General features: G+C 36.8%; 1 pseudogene; it reads left to right on the top strand.

Moving 5' to 3' along the window:
- The first annotated feature begins 278 nt into the window (after window positions 1-278).
- LOC104225718 (receptor-like protein Cf-9 homolog) lies at window positions 279-2,506 on the top strand (annotated as a pseudogene).
- The last annotated feature ends 5,748 nt before the right edge of the window (window positions 2,507-8,254 follow it).

The raw sequence follows: 8,254 nt of genomic DNA, 5'->3' as shown, positions 1-8,254 counted from the left end.
AATAACATGGGGCATTACCTGAGAGTATTTTTCACTTGCCAAACTTGTAAGTTCTTAACTTAGATGAAAATGATCAGCTTAGTGGTTATTTTCCAAAGACCAAATGGAACAACAGTGCATCTCTCAGGGTGTTATCTCACATTGAAGTGAATTTTTCTGGTAATTTTCTGCCCGAATCTTTTGGCTATCTAACTTCACTGCAGCAACTGGATCTTATTTCTTGCAATCTCTCGAGGTCGATTCCGGAATCTCTTTGGAATCTCACTCGTACAGAGTCTATGGACCTTGGAAATAATGATCTTGGAGGACCAATTCCTCTGTTTATAAGTGGACTGCAGAATCCGGAGGAACTTGATCTATCAAGTAACAACCTGAACGGAGAAATACCATCGTGGATATACACGCTTCCATCACTAACGGGTCTATACTTGAGTTTTAACCACTTTTCTGGTCAGCTTGAGGATTTCAAGTCCAATTCACTAGTCGAGATTTACTTAGGAGGGAATCGGTTGCAAGGCCATCTTCCCATGTCAATTCAAAACCTTGTGAATCTAACAGGACTTGATCTTTCATCTAACAATTTTAGTGGCAATGTAGACGTCAGCCTCTTTTTAAACCTCAAACAACTTACCGATCTGGATCTTTCATATAATAGTATTTCGCTGACCAGTGACAACAACGTCAAGTCTACCTTGCATGAATCTCTTACAGAAATATACTTGTCAGGTTTTGAAGTAAAAAAACTGGATTTTTTGAGATCGGCAAAGAATCTTGATATCTTGGATCTTTCAAATAACAATATTGAAAGAACAATTCCTGATTGGGCATGGTCTAATTGAATGCAGTCACTGCATACTCTTAATCTATCTCACAACATGTTGACAAGTATTGACCATTTTCCATCATTTTTTCAACTAAGTACTCTAGATTTGCGATCCAATTTTCTTCAAGGATCGCTACGTATTCTACCGTCCTTTCTATATAATTTTTTCATATCAAATAATAGTCTCAGTGGTGAGATCCCTTCTTCTTTTTTTCTATTTGACATCATTACAAATTCTAGATTTGGCAAGAAACAATTTGAAGGGAGCAATTCCACAATGTTTGGGTAACATGAGCAACCTCCATGTTTTGGATATGCAACACAATTTTCTTTCTAGGAAGAACTCTTCTTCTGTCTGCAATTTGAAATCATTAAGTGTTTTAGATTTGGCAAGAAACAATTTGAAGGGAGCAATTCCACAATGTTTGGGTAACATGAGCAACCTCCATGTTTTGGATATGCAACACAATTTTCTTTCTGGGAAGATCCCTTCTTCTGTCTGCAATTTGACATCATTAAGTGTTTTAGACTTGGCAAGAAACAATTTGAAGGGAGAGATTCCACAATGTTTGGGTAACATGAGCAACCTCCATGTTTTCGATATGCAACACAATTTCTTTCTGGGAATCTCCAAACAACTTTTAGAGTTGGAAGTATCCTGACAAGCTTCAACTTGTATAGCAATAAGCTAGAGGGAAAAATCTCGAAATCCTTAGCCAATTACAAAGAGTTGAAAGTTCTTGATTTGGGAAACAATCACCTCAATGATACATTCCCTATATGGCTGGGAACACTTCCGCAGTTACAAGTTTTAAGCTTGCGATCCAATAAATTGCATGGACCCATCAGTGCTTCAAAGACTAAAAACTTGTTTCATCATCTTCAGATATTGGATCTCTCTTGCAATACATTTACAGCAGAGTTGCCAACAAGTCTTTTTCAATATTTCAAAGACATGATGAAAGCTAATCAAACAAAGACGGCAAAAAGAAATGGATATTACGAAGACTCGGTAGTTGTTGTGACAAAGGGACTGGAGCTTGACGTTGTGAGAATCTTATCTTTGTACACCACTATCGATCTTTCAAGTAACAAATTTGAAGGACATATTCCTAGTCTTCTGGGAGATCTCATTGCACTGCGTGTGTTGAATTTGTCTCATAATAGATTGGTGATATACCATCATCACTCGGAAAATTATCTCTAGTGGAAACATTAGACCTTAAATATAACCAGCTTTCAGGAGAAATACCAAAACAACTTGCTTCTCTTACGTATCTTGAATTCTTAAACCTCTCCCACAATCATCTCCAAGGATGCATTCCTCAAGGACCTCAATTCCATACCTTTATGAATAACTCATACGAAGATAATGATAGATTGCGTGGATTCCCAGTTTCGGAAGGTTGTGGAAATAGCAGGATTCCCGAGACAAACAACACAACATGCGTTTTGGATGAAGAAAGTATTTCTGAATTTCTCAAAGATTTTTGGAAAGCTGCTCTTATGGGATATGGAAGTGGACTGATTATTGGATTATCCATTGCATATATCATGCTTTTAGCTCGAAATCCTAATTGGCTTTCTTGGATTGTTGAAGAACTAAAACACAAAATCACCGTGAGAAGGCGAAAGAAGCAGAGAGGCCAAAGGCGTCACAGAAGAAGAAATAATGGTGTCTAGACAAGTTTCAGTCGCCCAATATGTAATTTCAGGTATATATTCATATTAAGCTCTATCTCTGATTTTTGTTTTGCTTAGTTTATATTAACTGGTATTTCAGAAGGTCACGGGTTCGAGCCGTGGAAACATCCTCTTACAGAAATGTAGGGTATGACTGTCTACAATGGACCCTTATGGTTAGGGCCTTCTCCGGGCCCCGTGCATAACGAGAGCTTAGTGCATTGGACGGCCCTTTTATATTAAGTACTGGTATTGTATGTCTTCATTTGAATATATCTTGGCTTATTAGATTGGTAAGTGTATCTTTATTAATGCATGAGAATTGAGATTATTTATTTTGTATCTAACTTGATTTTAACTTGTATGAATTAAATGTAGGCAAAGAATGTGTCCAGTTGAAATAGTAGATGAATGAAAAAAGACTCTGTACTATAGATGTTTTCAACAGCAAATGCCACAAGGAACATGAAGATTAATACATGCTTTTGAGTTTTATTTTATTTGTGTTGTAAATGTTGCTGTCATTTTTTCTTTTTCTTTTGTTTTTAAATAGAAAAAATGAGAATAAATTCTAGTCCTTACTTACCCGTACGATTACGTATATTGTTTAAAGGTGCATTTTTCGTACTAAGTTATTTTAGAAAAGGTTTTTGTCTGAGAAGTTGCCTGCTAAGGATTTTGAAACTATTCCCACTAGTAAGAATAATAAGGGGTGCCAAGATTCTCTCCTTTCTTCAATATGATAGAGGTCAAAGTTCTTATCTTTATACTCCATATATTTCAATTTGTGCGTTTTACTTTATATTATTGTTTAATAAAGAATGTCACTTTCTATATTTGGTAATAATTCTTTAATTCTAATATTTCATCCGGCATGTTTAAAACCACAAGGATGCAAAGTACTTTTTAATATATTACACATATCGTTAGTTTAATTTTAGAAGATTAAACAATCTGACTTTCTTAAATTCCGTGACCAGTCAAAACTAAGACAGATCAAATGAAACTGAGGGGGTAATATTTTTTATGTCTAAATCTAGTACTCCTTGTAGTTTAGGTTAATTGATGTTGTTAATATTGGTTTATATTTAGCTTCGCGATCGAGTAGTTTGAGTCAAAAGGTGGTGTGACAATCAATGCGGACTTTATGTATAAATATATATTGCGAAATTCTTCATATATTATTTGTTTGTTCCGAGCTGAAGGCAGTGTGTGCTGCTGAAAAGGAATTGTCTTTCTTGCAAAGACAAATCCTTTATCCTTGAACTCACACACCCTTGTTGTTATTTACAGTTCAAAGATCATCTTGTTTACTTCAAATATGAAATCAGAAAGATACGGCGTTATGTAGAGGTTTTTGATGTCTTTGGAATAAGACATTGATGTTGATGGGAAGTTTAGAAGTCAGTATGTATGATGGATTTCTTCCATATTCAGTTATCTTCTGTAAGAATGAGGAATTTGAGGCTATTCCTACTGTTAGAATGAATAAAGGATGCCAAAATTACCTCCTTGTTTCGGTGTAAAATCAAGTACCAATCTTTATAAGCATGTATAATGTGTAAAGAATAGCAGAAGAAGAGTATTATTAGGAGACCTTCTGCTAGCACACGATCGTTAACCAAGATTGGAGGATTCAACTAAAGAAGAGGAAGCTTGAAAAGAGAAGAGAGATTTTAGATAGGAGAACTTATTTAGGAAAGAAGGTTTTCTTAATTTTTTTGGCTTACTTACAAATGAACAAGACCCCCCCCCCCCTATTTATACTAGTCTAGAGATGATTCTAGATACAAAAATAATCTAGACAATTCTATCACATTCTACTAATATCTTCCTTAAATATCCAAGACTCTAGAATATCTAGATTTTTCTTAACTTCTCATTCTAGAACATCTAGATATGTCTACTAGATAAATATGAAGAATACTACACTAGGACATTCTAGAGAATTCTATGTTTCTCCAAAAAATCAACTTTACTTTATTTTCTCACACTCCCCCTTAAAGTGATTTTTTGAAAGCTACCCCACACTTGTCGCAAAAGAACTCAACCAATGTTTTAGGACATGTCTTGGTGAAGGTCTCAATACTATTTTTCTGGCTCCTCTTGCTTCCCCCAAGACTGAAGGTTCTTTAATAGGTCCTGCAAAGAAACATGAATATGTACTGACAAAATTTTCATCTCTGAAGCGAGCTGGCTTGATAATAGTTCTTTTTGGCCTTCCTGAACCACTTGAATCATCTTCTTGTTGAGTTTCATGTTGTTTAGGTCCAGGACTCCCCCTTTCTCTTAACTCCTCGGCAGTTGTATTATCTAGAGAAGCACCTGCAATGGGCAAGCTTGAATCTCCATTATTTAAGGTTTTTGAACTTGCTCCGTCAAATGCAGCTCCATAATACAAAGACACTTCATCGAATATGACATCCCTTGAGACAACAAAGAGATGAGTTTTAGGATCCATGCACTTCCATCCCTTTTTCCTTCCATCATATCCGACAAAGATGTATTTCCTTGCCTTGACATCTAACTTGCTCCTTTGAGAATCCAGAATGTGAACATAACAAATAGAGCCAAAAACCCTGAGGTGTTTCACGCTAGGCTTTTCTCCAAATATTAATTCACAGGGAGACTTCATATTATTTGGAGAAAGCGGCGTCCTGTTAATCACGTACGCTGCACATTTCATACCTTCAGCCCACAAGGCTCTAGGTAAATTCTTGGCATGAAGCCAACTCTTACATGTCTCAGTTAAGTGTCGGATCTTCCTTTCAGCCACTCCATTTTGTTGTGGCGTATCAGCGCATGCCAGCTCTCTTTTAATGCCATACTGGCGACAAAAGAAAAGAAACTCATCTGATGTAAACTCACCACAATTATCAGTTCGCAACCGCCTTATTCTGGAATCGAGTTCACCTTCAACTGTTTCTTTGAACTCCACAAACTTACTGAAAACTTCTGACTTGTGCTTAATAAAATAAACCCAAGTGAATCTAGTAAAATCATCAATGAAAATTAGAATATAAGAGTAGCCTGAAAATGAAGGAGTTCTCGTTGGCCCCATCAAGTCACTGTGAATAAGTTCTAGTGGGGCATTGCACCTTGACAAGGATCTGTCAAATGGAAGACGATGTGCCTTTCCATATTGACATCCTTCACAAACCTCTCCTCCATCAAAATTTCTTAAGTTAGGCAAACCTTTTACTAGATTCAACTTTACCATGGCTTTTAATTTATCCATGCTTAGATGTCCAAGTCTAGCATGCCAAAGATGTGTATTATCATTGCTACTCATCTTCTCAATATATGAATTAGAGGCAGATAAGACATATAAATCGTTAACTCTCTTACCTGAGTGAACGCTATCTGCCTCGAGTACCTTGATATTTCGGAGGAACTTCACATCACGTGGGCCAAATAGCAAATAGTTTCCAGCATATACAGCATTTGCAACTGAACATAGATTTTTCTTCATACCTGGAACGTGAAAGACACTGTTGAGGGTGATAGTGTCTTTTTGCTTTTCGTTGATCACAGCAGTGCCTTCCTTCTCCACATTATGGACTGTATTATCTGCTGTAACAATGACCTCATGTCCGTTGTATTCGCGAAAGGTGGAGAATTTGGATTGATCTCCAGTGAGATGGTGCCCACATCCTGAATCCACAATCAGTCTCTTTCAAAATTTATGGAAGCCATGGCATTTATTGCTTGAGTCTCCGCTGTGAAGCACTTTCCCCAGTCTTCTTCTTTTTCTTCTTCTTCTTCAGCAACTTCCTCGATTTGAGATATATTGCTCTCTTTGGCTCGACAATATCATTTTATGTGCTCGACTTTGCCACAACGGTAACATTTTAAAGGCTTTTTACCGTTGCTGGAAGACTCCCCTTCTTTCCTAGCGAGCTCGAACCACTTGAGGATGGAAAGTACATGCTATCTCTTGATTTCCCTTTAAAGTTCCTCTTATCGGCGACAAGAGCATTTCCTTCCCCTTCTTTGATAGATACACCAGCCATCTGTTTGGCTAATAGCTCTTGTGACGATAGCAAATTCTCAAATTCTTCCAAAGATGGTTGTTGAACCCATCCTTGAATCGATGTAACAAAGGGAATATATTCTGGCTTTAAGCCACGAATAATAATTCTTCTTATTCGTGCTTCAAAGATGGCCTCGTCCGGATTCAATAGAGAAATTTTAGAACACAGATTTTTAACCTTCAAAAAATACTCAGCGATCGAGAGATTACCTTGAGTGGTGTTAGCTAACTCGTTCTCCAAAATCTGTAGCCGAACTTCATCCTTCTTGTTGAACAGCAGATCGAAGGTCCTCCATATTTCATGAGTTGATTTACACTTTATAATATGATCAAATAAATTATAAGAAATGGACCTCTTTAGGATAAACTCCGCCTTAGCATTAATCTGCTTCCACTTCTTACGTGCATTGCTATTTTCCGATGCGTTAGCAGGAGGACTTGTGTTACTCCTATTGACAACTTCCCACAAATCCTCGCCAACAAGGTATGACTCCATACAAGTCTTCCATTACTTGTAGTTGGACTGGTTCAATAACTCAATCCCCAGTCCATTAGCACGACAAACCCAAATCCATTTAGAGAAACCAGTTGAATCAACCACTAACCCGACCTTGAAATCCAGAAGCCGACTTAAGGCTCTGATGCCATGTAAAGAATAGCAGAAGAAGAGTATTATTCGGAGACCTTCTGCTAGCCCAAGATCATTAACCAAGATTGGAGGATTCAACTAAAGAAGAGGAAGCTTGAAAAGAGAAGAGAGATTTTAGATAGAAGAACTTATTTAGGAAAGAAGTTTTTCTTGATTTTTTTTGGCTTACTTACAAATGAACAAGACACCCCCTATTTATACTAGTCTAGAGATGATTTTAGATACAAAAATAATCTAGACAATTCTATCACATTCTACTAATATCTTCCTTAAATATCCAAAACTCTAGAATATCTAGATTTTTCTTAACTTCCCATTCTAGAACATCTAGATATGTCTACTAGATAAATATGAAAAATACTACACTAGGACATTCTAGAGAATTCTATGTTTCTCCAAAAAATCAACTTTGCTTTATTTTTCTCACATAATGTTGTCAATCTGATACACCTTATTTTATGTATATATAATGTTTATATATATATTGTTCGAGTAGAGTAGCATAAGGCAGTAGGTGCTATTAAAAGGGTGTTGTCTTTCTCCCAAAGACAACTCCTTTACCATTGAACTCACATGGCCATGTTATATATATAGTTCAAAAATTGGTCCCAAGGGTTTTGGTCCAGCGGTAAGGGTGCCTCACGTGATGTGCAGTTTAAGCACACGTCACGAGTTTGAGCCTTGCTGCAAGCAAAGCTTGGTATTTAAGTAGAGAAGGGTAGAGAGGCGGGCCCATCATCCCCCGAGTTTGACTATAAGAAGCAATTGAACTCTCACCAGAATTTCCTTTAAGCAGACTGTTAAATTTGGCAGTTCTATTCTTAAATGCTGAACAAAACTGTTATACCAACTCCCAGTATCTCCACAGTTGCTTTCAAATAGTTACCCAAACTTCGGTGTATGAGTGGTTCTACCTTTAAGATAGTTGAAGCTTGAAGACTATACTTGCCTAGGAGAAATAGGTACAAGGCTATGCCGAGGTTATTTAAGATACATTTGGAGGGAAAGAATCAGAAGGAAAGGAGAGGAGACTGATGATATTACTACTAATTTTTTGTGCTTAAAA

Source organism: Nicotiana sylvestris, chromosome 10, assembly GCF_000393655.2.
Source record: "Nicotiana sylvestris chromosome 10, ASM39365v2, whole genome shotgun sequence".
Classification (NCBI taxonomy): Eukaryota; Viridiplantae; Streptophyta; class Magnoliopsida; order Solanales; family Solanaceae; genus Nicotiana; species Nicotiana sylvestris.
This window is presented reverse-complemented; position numbering and strand designations above follow the sequence as displayed.